This window comes from Mytilus galloprovincialis, chromosome 6 (assembly GCF_965363235.1).
Source record: "Mytilus galloprovincialis chromosome 6, xbMytGall1.hap1.1, whole genome shotgun sequence".
Taxonomy (NCBI): domain Eukaryota; kingdom Metazoa; phylum Mollusca; class Bivalvia; order Mytilida; family Mytilidae; genus Mytilus; species Mytilus galloprovincialis.
Genome location: NC_134843.1, coordinates 3,582,668 through 3,598,402, shown reverse-complemented (window position 1 = coordinate 3,598,402; position 15,735 = coordinate 3,582,668). Strand labels below are relative to the sequence as shown.

At 33.0% G+C, this 15,735-nt stretch overlaps 1 protein-coding gene across 4 annotated transcripts in view; it reads left to right on the top strand.

The window, feature by feature from the left end:
- Nucleotides 1–15,735, top strand: part of LOC143078722 (CD109 antigen-like) — a 356,264-nt gene that overhangs the window by 194,163 nt on the left and 146,366 nt on the right. The window lies entirely within an intron of this gene.

Sequence of the window (15,735 nt, the reverse complement as noted above, 5' to 3'; positions counted from 1 at the left end):
ATTTTTCTGAAAGTGTCATAATCATAAGGATTATCTCAAAGTTTATTTCAGAAAGTGTCAAAATTATAATGATTATCTCAAAGTTTATTTCAGAAGGTGTCATAATCATAAGGATTATCTCAAAGTGTATTTCAGAAAGTGTCATTATTATAAGGATTATCTCAAAGTTTATTTCCGAAAGTGTCATAAGGATAATCTCAAAGTTTATAGATATAAGAAGATGTGGTGTGAGTGCCAATGAGACAACTCTCCATCCAAATAACAATTAATAAAAGTAAACCATTATAGGTCAATGTACGGCCTTCAACACGTAACATAGGCTCACACCGAACAATAAGCTATAAAGGGCTTCAAAATTACTAGTGTAAAACCATTCAAACGGGAAAACCAACGGTCTAATCTATATAGAAAACGAAAAATGAGAAACACGTATAAATTTCATAAACAAACGACAACTACTGTACATCAGATTCTAAAAAAAAAGCATGTGTTCTGTTTCTTGCTGTCGTAGATTTTTTTTTATCGTTAATGAAGTCAAGATTAATGATCGGAAATGTACGTAATTGGATTTAAGTAAAATTCACATAGAGACTGAAAGATTTAAAATAAAAATAGGTAATAATGTTTACACGTCATCAATTTAAGAAACATCTCGACGTGGTCTTTTATTTCATTAAGATGAAATTATCTGTTTTTTTTTTTAAGTTTGGTCTTTAGTTGTTATGCTTCAGATTTGATATCAAGTGATTTATTTAGGGTATTTTTTTTCAGATATAAGGCCACGGTTTTTTAATTTGTTGGTTTACGGATTTTTCCCATAAAAAAGTCGGGTCGGTCGGTCGGAAAAAAAAAGAAAAAAAATATCTTTGAAAACAGAAAAAATATGCAAAATAAATATATATTTCACCTTACTAACGAAATGTTTGTCTTATATGCTGTTTTGTCATCATTTCTTAACATTCAGTTCGATGATATATTATTGATCAGTGATCATGAACATCGCATGACATTGTTTAATAATTTCCTGTAAAAAAGGGGGGTTGCACGGACAAAGACGAAATTAAATCGTTATTTCAAAACAAGAAAAACAGATTCGGGTAGCTCTCAATCAATTCCAGAAAACTTGGTGAATAATGATCTTCAAGCACAAAAACTGATTAAGAAAAAAATGTAAAAACGTCGTACAAAAATAAGTTTTAACACACGTGTCGAAAAACGTAATAGACTCGTCCACTGGAAAAACAACAAAATCGGGTTAATCAGTTGTCATGCAATCCGGTTTTTATCCCAATGATCGATATTTTTCGTTATCTATGAAACAAGAAAATTTCAAATGATTTGTTAATATTCAGTACTTTAATTGATGTATTCCACCTGTCCACATTTGCCCAAGTCTATTTCTCTGACATGATACATCTTACGGACTGATGACAAATAAGGGAAACGAACTTATTTTGTAATTGGTTTTAAACACAGGTTTCGTTCCGCAAAATTATTTGCGCAAAAGACATTTCAAGGTCAGTTATAATTGATTTGTCTATTTTTAGAAACGTAAATTGGAAGTTTTATTTTTCACAACAGAAAGTGTTATGATTAATGCATTTCATTTCATAAAAAAGAAAATTTTAATTATAATTCAGGGGAAATGCATTTATAAGGGTCGGCGGGAATAAAAAAGCATGAAAAGTCAATTTTATTTTTATTCTGAAAATCGGAAAAATCGGGTCGGCGGATCCGTAAACCAACAAATAAAAAAACCGTGGCCTAACAAAGTTGGATACAAAATAAATATTAGGAATCAGGAACAATAAAGGCAACAGTAGTATACCGCTGTTCAAAACTCATAAATCCATGGACAAATAACAAAATAGGGGTAACAAACTAAAACTGAGGGAAACGAAAATATATTATTAAAAAATGCATTTAACAAACATTATAACAAAAGCATTTTTTCAAAGTTTTAAAAATAGTTTTTGTCTATATGTCATCTGTTGAAGAATATGATAAAAAAAACATAACATGTCATTTTTCATGTCAGACCCCTTATAAGCCCATGGTCAAAATCATCCCTCGAGCCTGTCGGTTCTCAGGCTAAAATCATGACTTAAGGCTGATAAGGGTCTGATATGAAACTGCCATGTTATAATTTATATTTATAGCTAGCTAAACTTCCCACTTGTATGACAGTTGTTTACCGTTCCGTTATAATGACAAAATAAACTATTTGTATTTTGGTTAGAATAGTCTAGTATTTCAAAATAAAGAAGGCAAGGCGATACAATACGCCGATTGATGGTTATAGCTTATGACGCCATTTGGACCACGCAAGCCTAAAATATACAACAGTTAACGCTTTTGATTTCCCAATGTAACCGAAAAAAAAAAACCCGAATCATTCCAATCTTAAAGAATACAATAATAGCACGGCTTAAAAATAAAACATTTTAGTACATCTTACCATTCTGTGGCTATTAATCGTACACTGTCAAGTGACATTTCATCATCAACAAGCTCAATGAGCCGAAAAAATAGACTCGTTTAATTAGATCTGCGAGAAAACGTTTGGCTAGGAGATCAATTAGGTATGGGAATTAAAATGCATTTCGGTTACACACAACAGTTTACTGCACTCTAACAAAAGCTTTAATATGCGTACTTTGATTACTATTCATACACAGAAGTTCTGATAAGACATCTTAATTTAGAACAAAATACATATGACCGATTATCAAAACTAAAACTACAATTCCAGTGACAATTTGTACGTTTTACAATTGAATATAAATTGGAATTAGCTTCTCAATGCGCTATAATTATTAATATCAAGGACGTGTAACTAACATACGTTTTTGTTAATATATCCCCAAATGACCAGAATTTGAACCCTAGCACTGTCACTATCTACAGTTTTAGGATTAATAAATAACTACTTGGCTTGTTCATTATTGCCTTTTTGTAATAAGATAAAAACAAAACCCGAATTAAAATATAGTATCTGTAAAACTGTCCTTATTTATAATTATTAATAGCGGATAATTTCTTCCTTTCCTAATCTGAACACCTGCCTTTCTTGTGATTTATAACTATGAACAAGATAATGAGTTCATATCAAGAATCGTGTCCAGAAACTTATATGTTTTAATTAATTTTCAAGCAGATTCTTCCTATTAACAGCTCTAATATTACTACGTCTGATTATACCTGTTTGTTTTCTCAACTCAAGATCTCTCTTGGGTATAATTATTCGACGGTGTGACTAAAACAGTACATGTCGTTCCGTAATTGTTTACGTTTCAAAGTATTTACTTAAAATAGAATGAGTTTTAAATGTTCCCAACAGTCATGGATTTATTGACTTTTAAACCTTATCTTAGTTTTGCTTTTCAGAAGCATTAATTTTGTTTGCTCACAATACTGAATGGGTATCGCCGAAGGCCATGCAATAGTCAACAGTTGCTTACAGTATAGTATCGTTATGCTATAGTGGTCCGTCGTTTAATTGTCAATAAAATCACACGTTTTTCGTATTCAGTGAAATATTCGTCAATGCACGTTAAACAGAAATTTTTAGAATTTCATCCGTTAATATGTTTTACACAAAGAAACGTACCAGTGAGGTATATTTTCTGGAATTTGCCGAATGACGTCAAAATGTCATCCGATAACGTTACAGCAAATCATGCGATAATAACCGGCAGCAGTTGATATAAAACCGAAGCAGTTGATAACAAAAGTCATATCACACGGCTTAGGCAATTCTTCAAATTTAATGAATCAATTTATCATATACTTAGAGGAAATAACATATAATTCTTACAGTGTGATAATAGCATTAAATCAACGTGAATTCCATATCTTTCCGAAATGGTGTTTACCGGGCTGATATGAAAAATTTATCACATGCTTCGATTATTAGCACATGCCTTTCCGTAACATTATCACATGGCTTTCCACGATACTCGACAAATTCCGAAAAATACACCTCAGTTGTACGTTTTCAGTGAAAAACAATATATAGTAAGGTACAAACAATTATTTGGATACTGGAAAGTGTATTGTGTAAAATGATAAAAAAAAAAAATAAAAAAAACAACAACAACAAACAACAAACAAATGATAAAATAATATCATTTTCAAAAGTTTTAAACATAATCTAGAAAGTTACTTTAAACAGTGCTTACAAGGTATTTAGCTGAGATTGAAAAGTGCTATTTACGGTATATTTATTCATTTGTGGACTCCGAGTTTTTTTTTCAAGTCAGGTACATTCATAATTGTTTATTAACCATCATTAAGCTATCACTGTGAATATAAATAAGTTAAATAAGAAAGTGAATTGAAATTATCCAGTGGATATTTGGTTGTTGAGTAAAAAGTATGGCGGACTAGTCCGGAGAAGAAAAAAAAACAAACACAAATAAATACAATGACAATACATCCAGAAAACAAAAATACAGACAGAAGATTGATTGATTGTTAGTTGCTTAACGTCCAGTGGCAAATATTTCATACATATTCAGTACGAGAACAAGTTCACAATAAATACAATAGGTAGGTCTTGTCACAATAGAGGCCATCTGGGATGATGGTTGGGGAAGGTTGGACTGCCACTGGAAAATGAGGGTATATTGGTTAGGGACAGAAATTTTGCCTTGCAACAGGCCACCTACGGACCCCTCAAAGAGTTGTTGCAAGGGTTCTTAACGTGCAAAGAGCGTGACACTCTCTTTATACGAGGCATCGGATTTAACGTCCCCAATCTGACCGGACGTAACTGCGAACTTGATACATCCCGCACAGCCAAACGGACGCCCCACTTCGGCAAGCGTTTTACTGCCGGTCGGCAGAAGACCAAGTGACCATATTTCTATTCCCCAGTCACCCTTGGGGGTTACAGACAGAAGAAACGATGTATCTAACACTGACAATAAGTTAAAAAGTGCTCGGTCTAATGAACATTTATCAGAAACCGAATAAGAGACAAATAAACGTCTGAAAAAAGATGACATGGGTAACGAATTGGGTGAATTAAAAACACGCATGTATGATCTTTCTGTTGAGATGAAAGATATGAATGACAAAGTATTTGAACGTACATGTATTTACAATTTAGAAAATACTTTTGCTAAAAACTTTGTTGAAAATATTAGCAAAATGATTGACAATACAATAAATAAAGATGTGAATAAAGTGAAAGACGATTTTAAAGCTCAAATGAACACAGTAAACAAATGGATTGACGGCATCGTAAATAAACTAAAGAGCGATATTAAAAGCATACATACCGAAGTCTCGGATAAAGTGCGCACATATTTAATCAGTACACAGGCAGCAATTACTCAACCGATACAGAGAGAGACAAAATTTGTAGTTAAATTTCTCCCAGAAACCGATGCGGAGAAGACAGACTCTGAGTTGACAAAAAATCATGTACCCGCTATCATTAGAGATGGTTTACGTTTGCATGATGTTCGAGTTGTTGAAGCTACAAAAATAGAAAGCAAAGGAAGTCGCCCAGGGCTTGTTATAGCTTCGGTGGAAAATGAAGAACAGAAAGTGAAGTTGATGAAAAGTAAGATAAAGTTGAAATATTCACGATACTATCAAAAAGTTTAAATTGAAAATGAACTGACATCAGAAGCACGAGTACAATTGTCAAATATGATGACAGTACTGAACGGAATTGGCCGTGAAAAAGACTTTGTGGTTGTAAACGGTAAAATTCAGAAGAGAGCAAACAACACGAGAGGTAGAGAATATGACAATGTAAATGGACAAAGACGACCAGAAAGAGAGGAGTGGACACCAGTACAATGACAACATTTCCGTGGTCGAGGTGGTAGAGGAAGACTAGCCAAACCTTACGCTTATATGGCATTTTTGATAAAAAAAAAAAACCCACTGGGGTGGAATGCAATGCTTGTTTGTCTCTTTATTTTAAAGGTGTCTTATACTTACTACTGTATTATTTCATGATGAACAGTACACAGGGATCCATAATCTTTAGTATTTATTCTAACTTTCTTACCGTAGAGTAAATTATTTATACCACGAGACAGTGTAGGTTGTTATACGAATAACGCAAACAATGTATATATTTTTTTTATTAGTTTCTTAGAATCGAACAGAACATATATCATATTCTATGACAATATAGGCTTGTTTTATTACATCTTCTTTTTATGTTATTATGCGACTCAAGTTGTACAGGTATTATCCTTAGGTTCTAAGCCTCGAAACAAAAAAAAAAATCCTATTCTGAGACAATATAGGCTTGTTTTACTACACACACAAAACGTTAGGTATAATAAAAACACATTGATGGGCCTACATGAAAAGTTTTTAATCACCCTTTACGACTGAACAACATAGCTGGTGTGCTAAGTTTGCAGTCTACATTGTCCGTACACCATGTGCCATGGAACAGACCAAGAACAGTCACTGTGACTTTGAAATTAAGAATGAAATTAAGAATAACAATAAAAGCGCTGTTTCTTTGCTTTTTGTTTGCTTTTTGCTGTGGATGTACCCGATTTTAGATACCCCATATCATTTGTACCGTACACAAAATTGTAGTTAAACGCTAAGTTTGTCGATAGGTCTTGGTTGTTGGACATCGCGCATTCGCTATTGTCACGATGTCACATAATCATGGATACCCATTGAAGGAAGAAGGGAAACAATTTGCTACAGAGGTCTAACTTAACTTGGCTTAATTTGAGAGGAAGTATAATATCCAATACTGGCCCACGTGTGGCCACATTTCTAATATATTTCTTAATGATCCATGCACAAAACGCAAATAAAGGGGCCGGTTTGTATTTTGTATTACGTTCTAGACTGCTCTTGCTGACAGAGGTTATTTGTATTCCGAAATATTTATTAATATTTTTATTTATCATTTAATACTTTTTCTTCGTTAGCTTTCTTATTTTTCAAAAAAAAAAATTGTGCTCATGGTAATGCGTAAACTTTTTTTCATATTTTCATTTTGGTTTGAAAATCCTACTTCAATGATTCGGCAATTTCTAGAAATGGCGAATATCCAACATTAGACTTGAGTTCCACATCTGCAATTTCTTCAATTTAACAAAAAGATACTAGAATGCAGTTATTTTAAAATTCGTGTGTCTGGTGTCTGTGTATTTTATTGGGGGGGGGGGGGGGGGGGGTAAAGAAAATATAACCTCACTTAATACAAATTTTCAATTTTATTGAAACATAAAAATCCAATGACAGTTTTCTGATAAAGACTGAGGTTCAAAATTTTTAAATTTTTTTAAAATATTTTTTGACAAAGGGTAAAACATTTTTTTTTTAATATTCTTAAAATTAAACGAGCCAATTTTTACTCAAGGTGTTTGGTACCATCTTAAGGTAATTAGTAATGGATAAGGAACTTCAGCAGACGTGCGTCTAAAGCTGTTTCCGATTTTTGTTTATGGAATTGTGTTTATTTATACCTTTACGACACTTGTCCCCTCTCGCGATTATTTCTCGAGAAAGCGATTGTGGCCTTTAAGCAGACCTTATAGATACCGACTGAATCATAGCAGAAGAGAAGTAACCCTGATCAAACTAATAGTAAAAGTCCAATGTTGCTTGCTACCAGATATTGCTAATAATATACAATTCCTGAAGACGAAAATCAATTTGTTTGGTATGGCTTATTAGATATACATATTCTAAAAACAATTTTATAAGAGATTGCACATTAAAAATTATTTTATAATAGTTAAGCGGAAATATACTAGACTAAAGTGATTATTTGACATCTGCAAATGACTGGCAAATATTATGTTATCGTTTAGACCATCTATTTTCCTATTCAAAATTGGTTTATATTTTCTTATTAGTTTTAAATAATCTCATCATATATACCAGGATTGAAATTGTGTATTTGCGCCAAACGCGTGTTTCGTCTTCAAAAGACTCAGCATTGATGCTCAGATAAAAAAAAAAGTTAAAGAGGCTAAATAAAGTACGAAGTTGAAGAGCATCGAGTACCAAAATTTGATAAAATTTTTTTCCAATAACAGCTAAGGGGATCTATTCCTGAGGTAGAAAAACCTTAATATTTTCAAAAATTCAAAGCTTTGTTAACAGTTTATAATTGATAATTATGACCATGTCAATGATAATTCAAGTCAACACAGAAATGCTGACTACGGGGCTGGTGATACTCTAGATCTCGGGGAGTAAAAACTACACCAGCAGTGGCATCGACCCAGTGGATGTAAATAAACTCATCATGGATACCACAATTAAATCTAAAACACTTTTTGTTTGTTATTTATGTCGCAATTTAGTTTGGACACATTTTGTTTGAAAACAGGTGTGTACTTTTGTTTGTCTGTTTATCTTTTTCATTTTTAGCCATGGCGTTGTCAGTTTATTTTCGATTTATGAGTTTGACTGCCCCTTTGGTATCTTTCGTTCTCTTTTATACAAAAATTATTTGCATTCATTCATAAAAGTAGTCAGAAACGATATTTTCTTTAATCCGGCTACCTGTAAAACGAAAAGAAATTACATTAAACAACAATTGATTTCAATATTGTCAACCTTTATACATGTTCTAGCTGTTTTTTATTCTTTATATGAAGACTGTCAAAAGATATTCCCCCTAAAAAATAGAAACAAGGGCCGTCTTTCCCCTCAGAGCTATTCATCTCTTTGATTTTTATTTTCCCACTGGATTTTACTTTGTACATTTAATGTAGTCACTTTACCTAAATAAGATGACACTGATTTATGTCATTGATATAATAATCGTGATATATTATAGGTTTAGTTAACAAAATCATATAGTATAAGAGTGGGTAAGTTTTGTTGCTGTAGGGTTGGATAGCCTATATGATTTGTATAGGGAAAAGACGTTTCTTTTTTAAACTGTGCGATGCTATTGGCTTATGAAAAAGCATTACTGCATAAGTTCAAGCTCTCTTAATCTGTTTGGCTATTTGTAATACACGTTTTCTCACATAAGAAAAATCTGCAACAGCAAAACTGTACGCGTTGAAAGGGACGTAACATGCAAAAAGCTAAAATATAAATGTTTTGAATTAGAATTACCTCTCTTTCCTCATAAACTTGCCCATAATGTTAAGCAAGAAAATAAGAAACAAAAGAAAGTTTATATCAAAAGTCTGTTATAACAAAGATATAGATATGTTTATGTACATGTATGAGGAAGCTCTAGAGCCAAATCAGCATTCTATCAAATAAAAAGTTTAATGAAGCATTTTTTAAACTGTAACGACGATGTCAAAAAAGGCTATTTAAAAAAGTTAAATATATATTTCAGATGTACTGTATACATCCGAGGCAAATATTAAGTCACATCACGATTGCCACTAAAACAATTAGTTTATGTTATCGGGAACCTTTTTTTTTATCTGGGTTTCCGACCTCTACTGCAGTATAATATGTTTTCCTATAATGTAAAGCTAAAGCCAATTTTGATCTATATTATCTATAGCATCTAGCGTACATACATATGGTAATAGTGTTATTTCGAGACACTTAAAATGTAAATGAATGGTTCTTTTGTATTGCTAGAAGATTTGTTTTATTATTATATAATGAAGACTTTATGGTCAAGTGTGCGTTTTGTGGAATTACGACACTTTGACATCTATTTGGAATCTTTGCAAATTTTGAGCCGATTCTTAGCACTTTATTGTATAACGGAGACCTACACGAGGAATTACGGTTATCAAATTTAATTTGAAATATTTGCAGATCTCGACCTGATTATCGGTATATTATTGTATAATGAATGCTTATATAAAGACTTACAAATCGCATCGTACCTACATGTACTTACAATGTATCTTGGTTCAGTTCTTCTGCTTTAGTTCTCTTGCGTCAAAATGGCTAGTACTATGTTATTTTGATATAAAATGTTTATGTCTGTCTGAAAAAAAAAATCATATAAGATTGACATCGTTTTATTGTTACATTAATTTACGAGTCAACTTTAAACATTAATTTAAGCTTTAAATGTCCCTCTGACAGAGGTCAGTTGACCTTTATATCAATTTATGGAGCACTGTTTATGTTAAAAAGATATACATATACAGTCTGTAGTTTGGTCTTGATCTTAAAGACCTTAAACATAAGATTAAAACAAAATTAATAAAGTAAACGTGACCATTTCATCCTGTGAACTCTTGTTTCTCGACGCTGGTATTTAAAAAAAAATCCCATAACACATGTAGTCTTATAGAATTAATATCCCTACTGCTCAACTAATAAAACCATTATTTAGTGATAAATAAGTGTAGTGGCTACTTACAACAGTTTTGCTAAATTGTATGTTATTAATTGTATAAGAACAGCCCTTAAGAACACATCTCGCATATTTACATTTGTTATAAGTATTTGGTTGGCTGTTTTTGATTTAAGATTTTCCATTGATAATGTTTTTATTTTATTGAATGTAATTATTCAAACATCTTTTATATATCTGTTAATGCCCGGTCATATCTTAATAATGTAGGTGTGAAATGCTCAGAGAAATAACAGATGGGAATGAGAACGAGAGAGAGAGCGAGTGAGGTCAAATAATCCGTTTTGTAAGTCTCAAAGTATAATAGCCATTTGGGTTTTGAATTTATAACATCCTGACCTCAAGATGCCCTTTAGGTCTGATGGTATGCCCCCACTCTTCTTATATTCATTTTATTATAATCCTATTAAAGTGTTTCATTTGTTTTAATACTCTTACCCCGTCAACTTCAAATCGAATTTTTCTCAGGGACTACAAATTGAATTTTCCTGAAATTTTTAATCAAGCTCCATGTAAGCATGCTTTACTCTGTAATCTGTTTTCACATCCATCGGTCATCAATAACAGTCACATTCTTTTTAAATTAAATAAATTTGGAATTTAGTTTCGCATTAACAAGTTAATATATTACTTTGTTCTGCGTTTTACCATCCATCGTTAATTATTTTCTGCTTACCGATTACTAATATAGTCTTATAAAAAGTTGTGTCGAATTTGTTTCGAGAGCTGCCAATATGTGGTTATTTCTGTTTCTGAGAAACTGTTAGCCACTAGGTCTATTTTATTCGGTGTATCTATCTTCGTGGTTTCTAAAGGATTTTGATGACCATTGACCACAATTTCCCTTATTTGATAACTCGATTGCAACGGACAAGTATGATTACTTCCGGGTATTAAAGCTTTAAGTTATTATCATTAATAACAACATTTTGACCTATAAAACAAAAGAATATATTTTTGGTGACATAACGCTTTAATTAAAAAAAAGAAGCTTACCACAGTAATACTATGTAGACATGTCATAGCTTGGTATCTTTATAGCTTGCTGTTCGGTGTGAGCCAAGGCTGCGTGTTTGATGGAGATTTGTGTCATTGACAATCATACCAGATCTTTTTATATCTATGTCATAACCGTTTCTCTTTTGTCTCGTTTCTTCAAAGTAGTATGCGATAAAAAGGTACTTCTTTGTAAAAAAACTTGCAAAAAAAAAAAACCCGGTTTTTGTCGAGCCTGCGACTTTAGTTGCAGAAAGCTCGACATAGGGATAGTGATCCGGCGGCGGCGGTGTTAGCTACCTTCTTGAAAGCTTTATATTTTAGAAGGTAGAAGACCTGGATGCTTCATACTTTGTATATGGAGGCCTCATGATACGAAGTTTCCGTCAGTCACATGTCCAATGTCTTTGACCTCATTTTAATGGTTCAGTGACTACTTGAAAAAAAATATAAATTTTTTTGTTAAGTTCTCGCTTATTATAAGTAGTAGGATAACTATATTTGGTATGTGCATACCTTGCAAGGTCCTCATGCCCGTCAGACAGTTTTCACTTGACCTTGACCTCATGTTATGGATCAGTGAACAAGGTTAAGTTTTGGTGGTCAAGTCCATATCTCAGATACTATAAGCAATAGGTCTAGTATATTCGTTGTATGGAAGGACTGTAAGGTGTACATGTCTAACTGGCAGGTGTCATCTGACCTTGACCTCGTTTTCATGGTTCAGTGGTTATAGTTAAGTTTTTGTGTTTTGGCCTGTTTTGCTATACTGTATGCAATTGGTCTACTATATTTGGTGTATGGAATGATTGTAAGGTGTACATGTCTAGCTGGTAGGTGTCATCTGACCTTGACCTCATTTTCATGGATCAGTGGTCAAAGTTTTTGAGTTTTGGTCTATTTTTTAATACAATAAGCAATAGGCCAACTATATTTGGTGTATGCAAATATTTTATGATCATATGTCAGTCGCGTAGATTTTATTTGACCTTGACCTCATTCTCACAGTTCATTGCTCAGTGTTAAGTTTTTGTGTTTTGGTCTGTTTCTCTTAAACTATAAGCTATAGGTCAACTATATTTGTTGTATGGAAGAATTGTTAGCTGTACATGTCTGCCTGGCATGGTTTATCATGTTTATCTGACCTTGACATCATTTTCATGGTTCATTGATCAATGTTTGGTTTTCTTGGTTAATGTTAAGTTTATGTGACAGTTGTAATAAATCTTTACATTTAGGACTATCAGCATAAAATCAATGATAAAGGCGGCGAGACATTTCAGTGTGTGCACTCTTGTTGTTATATATATTAAACATACTTTTGATAAACGTAGATTATCATATGATGTATTTACAATATTGCAATGACCATATTAACTTGTTCTGTCAAATAATCTCTGAGATGTGCGGTATGGGCTTTGCTCATTGTTGAAGGCCGTACGATGACCTATAGTTGTAAATGTATGTATCATTTTGGTCTCTTGTGGAGAGTTGTTTCATTGGCAATCATACCACATCTTCTTTTTTATACATGGATGCCTTTTCATTTATATTTATATGAAAACTGACATATTAAATACATATATCAAACCAGGACAGGCGTAGATTTAATTAAGAATATAAAAATACACAATCGTACTAAACATGAAGATTCAATGTCCCTATGTTACGTATGCACTTACCAGGGTTGCGTTCAATATCGTAGCAACTTATATAGCCGCAATATCTTAGATATCTATCATCGATATACAACGTAGCTTGCCTTTCAAAATGAAATCCCTCGGACGATATTTTGGATTCTCTAGATATCATGATTGTTTAGGGCGATCTGTATATTGTTAGTAACTATGCTATCTAGGCGGTCTTTTCAAACATTTCTCGTTTTATCAATATGCTTCTGAATGCCATACCTGTCTCATCGTTTTCGACTAATGAGTTTGAACGTCCTTTTCATGTTTTTTTTTCTTTCGCGTCTTGTTAAAGTCACATTCGAATAACTGTTAGACAAAGACAGGTTTTACATCGGTCAGATCTCAAACTTGTATGAGAGTCACTCCAGTTTGTATTCAACCATGTATTTTAGAGGCAATTTGATAAATCGGACGTTTTTATTTATCTTTTCAGCCAAACAAATAGGGCTTTGTATTTGTGAGTTCTGTACATCTAAACGAACCTAACAATAAATTTTTAACCAAATTTTACTTCGTCAAGAGAACATGATACAACCCCAATCATACATGCATTTAATGAAACGTTCACAATCAGTTTGGACGTATTCATACGTACCGAAGTCTCCAAATAAAGGCAACAGTAGTATACCGCTGTTTAAAAGTCATTAATCGATTAAGAGAAAACAAATCCGGGTTTAAAACTAAAACCGAGGGAGACACATCAACTATAAGAGTGGAAACAACGAAACAGGAATATTTTTGATAATGGTAATTGGGATAACAGAAAGTCTCCCATACTCCATAACTTCATTTTAAAAGAAAAAGATCTATGAATTCACTAGATGCTGTATACACAGTTACAGCTCTAACATAAATATTTCAACATTCGATGTGGCTGCGTGTTTATACATCCGGAACAGTTAAGCGCCCTCTGGTATGAGTATTTGTACATCCGGAACAGTTAAGCGCCCTCTGGTATGAGTATTTATACATCCGGAACAGTTAAGCGCCCTCTGGTATGAGTATTTATACATCCGGAACAGTTAAGCGCCCTCTGGTATGAGTATTTATACATCCGGAACAGTTAAGCGCCCTCTGGTATGAGTATTTATACATCCGGAACAGTTAAGCGCCCTCTGGTATGAGTATTTATACACCCGGAACAGTTAAGCGCCCTCTGGTATGAGTATTTATACATCCGGAACAGTTAAGCGCCCTCTGGTATGAGTATTTATACATCCTGAACAGTTAAGCGCCCTCTGGTATGAGTATTTATACATCCGGAACAGTTAAGCGCCCTCTGGTATGAGTATTTATACATCCTGAACAGTTAAGCGCCCTCTGGTATGAGTATTTATACATCCGGAACAGTTAAGCGCCCTCTGGTATGAGTATTTGTACGGGAAGATGGCATTCTGTAGAATGCATTACTGGTCATTTGAAAACTTATATAAAAAAATAATGTTCAACAAATTTCTTAGATCTTTCACTTTTTAGTGACAAATATAGTATAGAACGATAAGGTATAAGATTTTGGAGTGTACGTTAAAGTTTGAACAAACACTGAAAGTTCTGGAATGTGGAGTTATCAGTTGTCTCTATTTACAGGTTACTGTTTTAATATATAAACGTCACGATTGCCATACAAGTACATGGTGCGGAAGAAACCAATGTTTTGTAAATCCACTTGTATATGTCTTAAGCAACATTTGTCTCCATCTTCATGCTACTTTAGTTGAGTAATAAGGAGTAGAACGATTATTTGTGTCTTTTTTTTTATTGTTTGTTGTCCCTTTTATTAAATAATGATTTTTCGGGGACAGAACAAACCGTCGTTAGATCATACCAGTAGCATGCTGTTTTTAAATGTGCGTGGTAGTATAGATTGTTTACTTGATGCTTTTTCTTGATAGATGAGGTACCAAAAAAAGTATGACATGAATAGGTGACATAGAGCAGACGTCTTGCACTTTTGATATAGACTCATTTATCACGTGTTTTTATTGGGAATTGGTTTGTATTATAGAAACTTGTAACATTTTATCCCCCGATCTGAATCCCCGGATGTAATGGAGTTTTTGATGATTAAATCGAGGTGTAGTTAACTAATGACCTGTCACATCAACAAATTGCCTTTTAGAACATTAATTAACTTTCGTTTGTGATTTGCAAGCCACAATGATTTAATTAATGTTCACATAGATACCGATCAATTGGGACGATTAAGAAAATATTTACAAAAGGCGATGAAGATAAAAATAAACGGGATAAATTATTGTAGCAGGAAAATATATGTCAGCTTCATTGAGGTGCTATTACAAGTTGTCAGGAGCGTCTGCAAGTTGTTTCTTTGTTGTGCTAAGTTTGAATTCTGACGTCAATTAGATAAAAACAAATGTTCTTTCGGTTTAAACTCAATTCTATGATAAAGATACCACTGCCCTTTAATATTAAGTTTATTTAGTTACTAAATACTATGTTACGTGTGCATAAAATTGAGAATGGAAATGGGGAATATGTCAAAGAGACAACAACCCGACCAAAGAGCAGACAGCGTGGAATTTGTCGTGGTACCTTATCATACTTTGGTAATTGCAATGACAATTTATCATTATATTGGTTAACGATTCTTAACTTTAATCTAATAAATTTCACTTTTGCTGTATGCATAAACCGTTACTATCAAATGATTCAGTGTTGAAGCGAAAGACCGAAACACCGAAACAAATCATATACATTTTTATAAAAGAGTAGTACTGTCGGCTAATTGTTGTT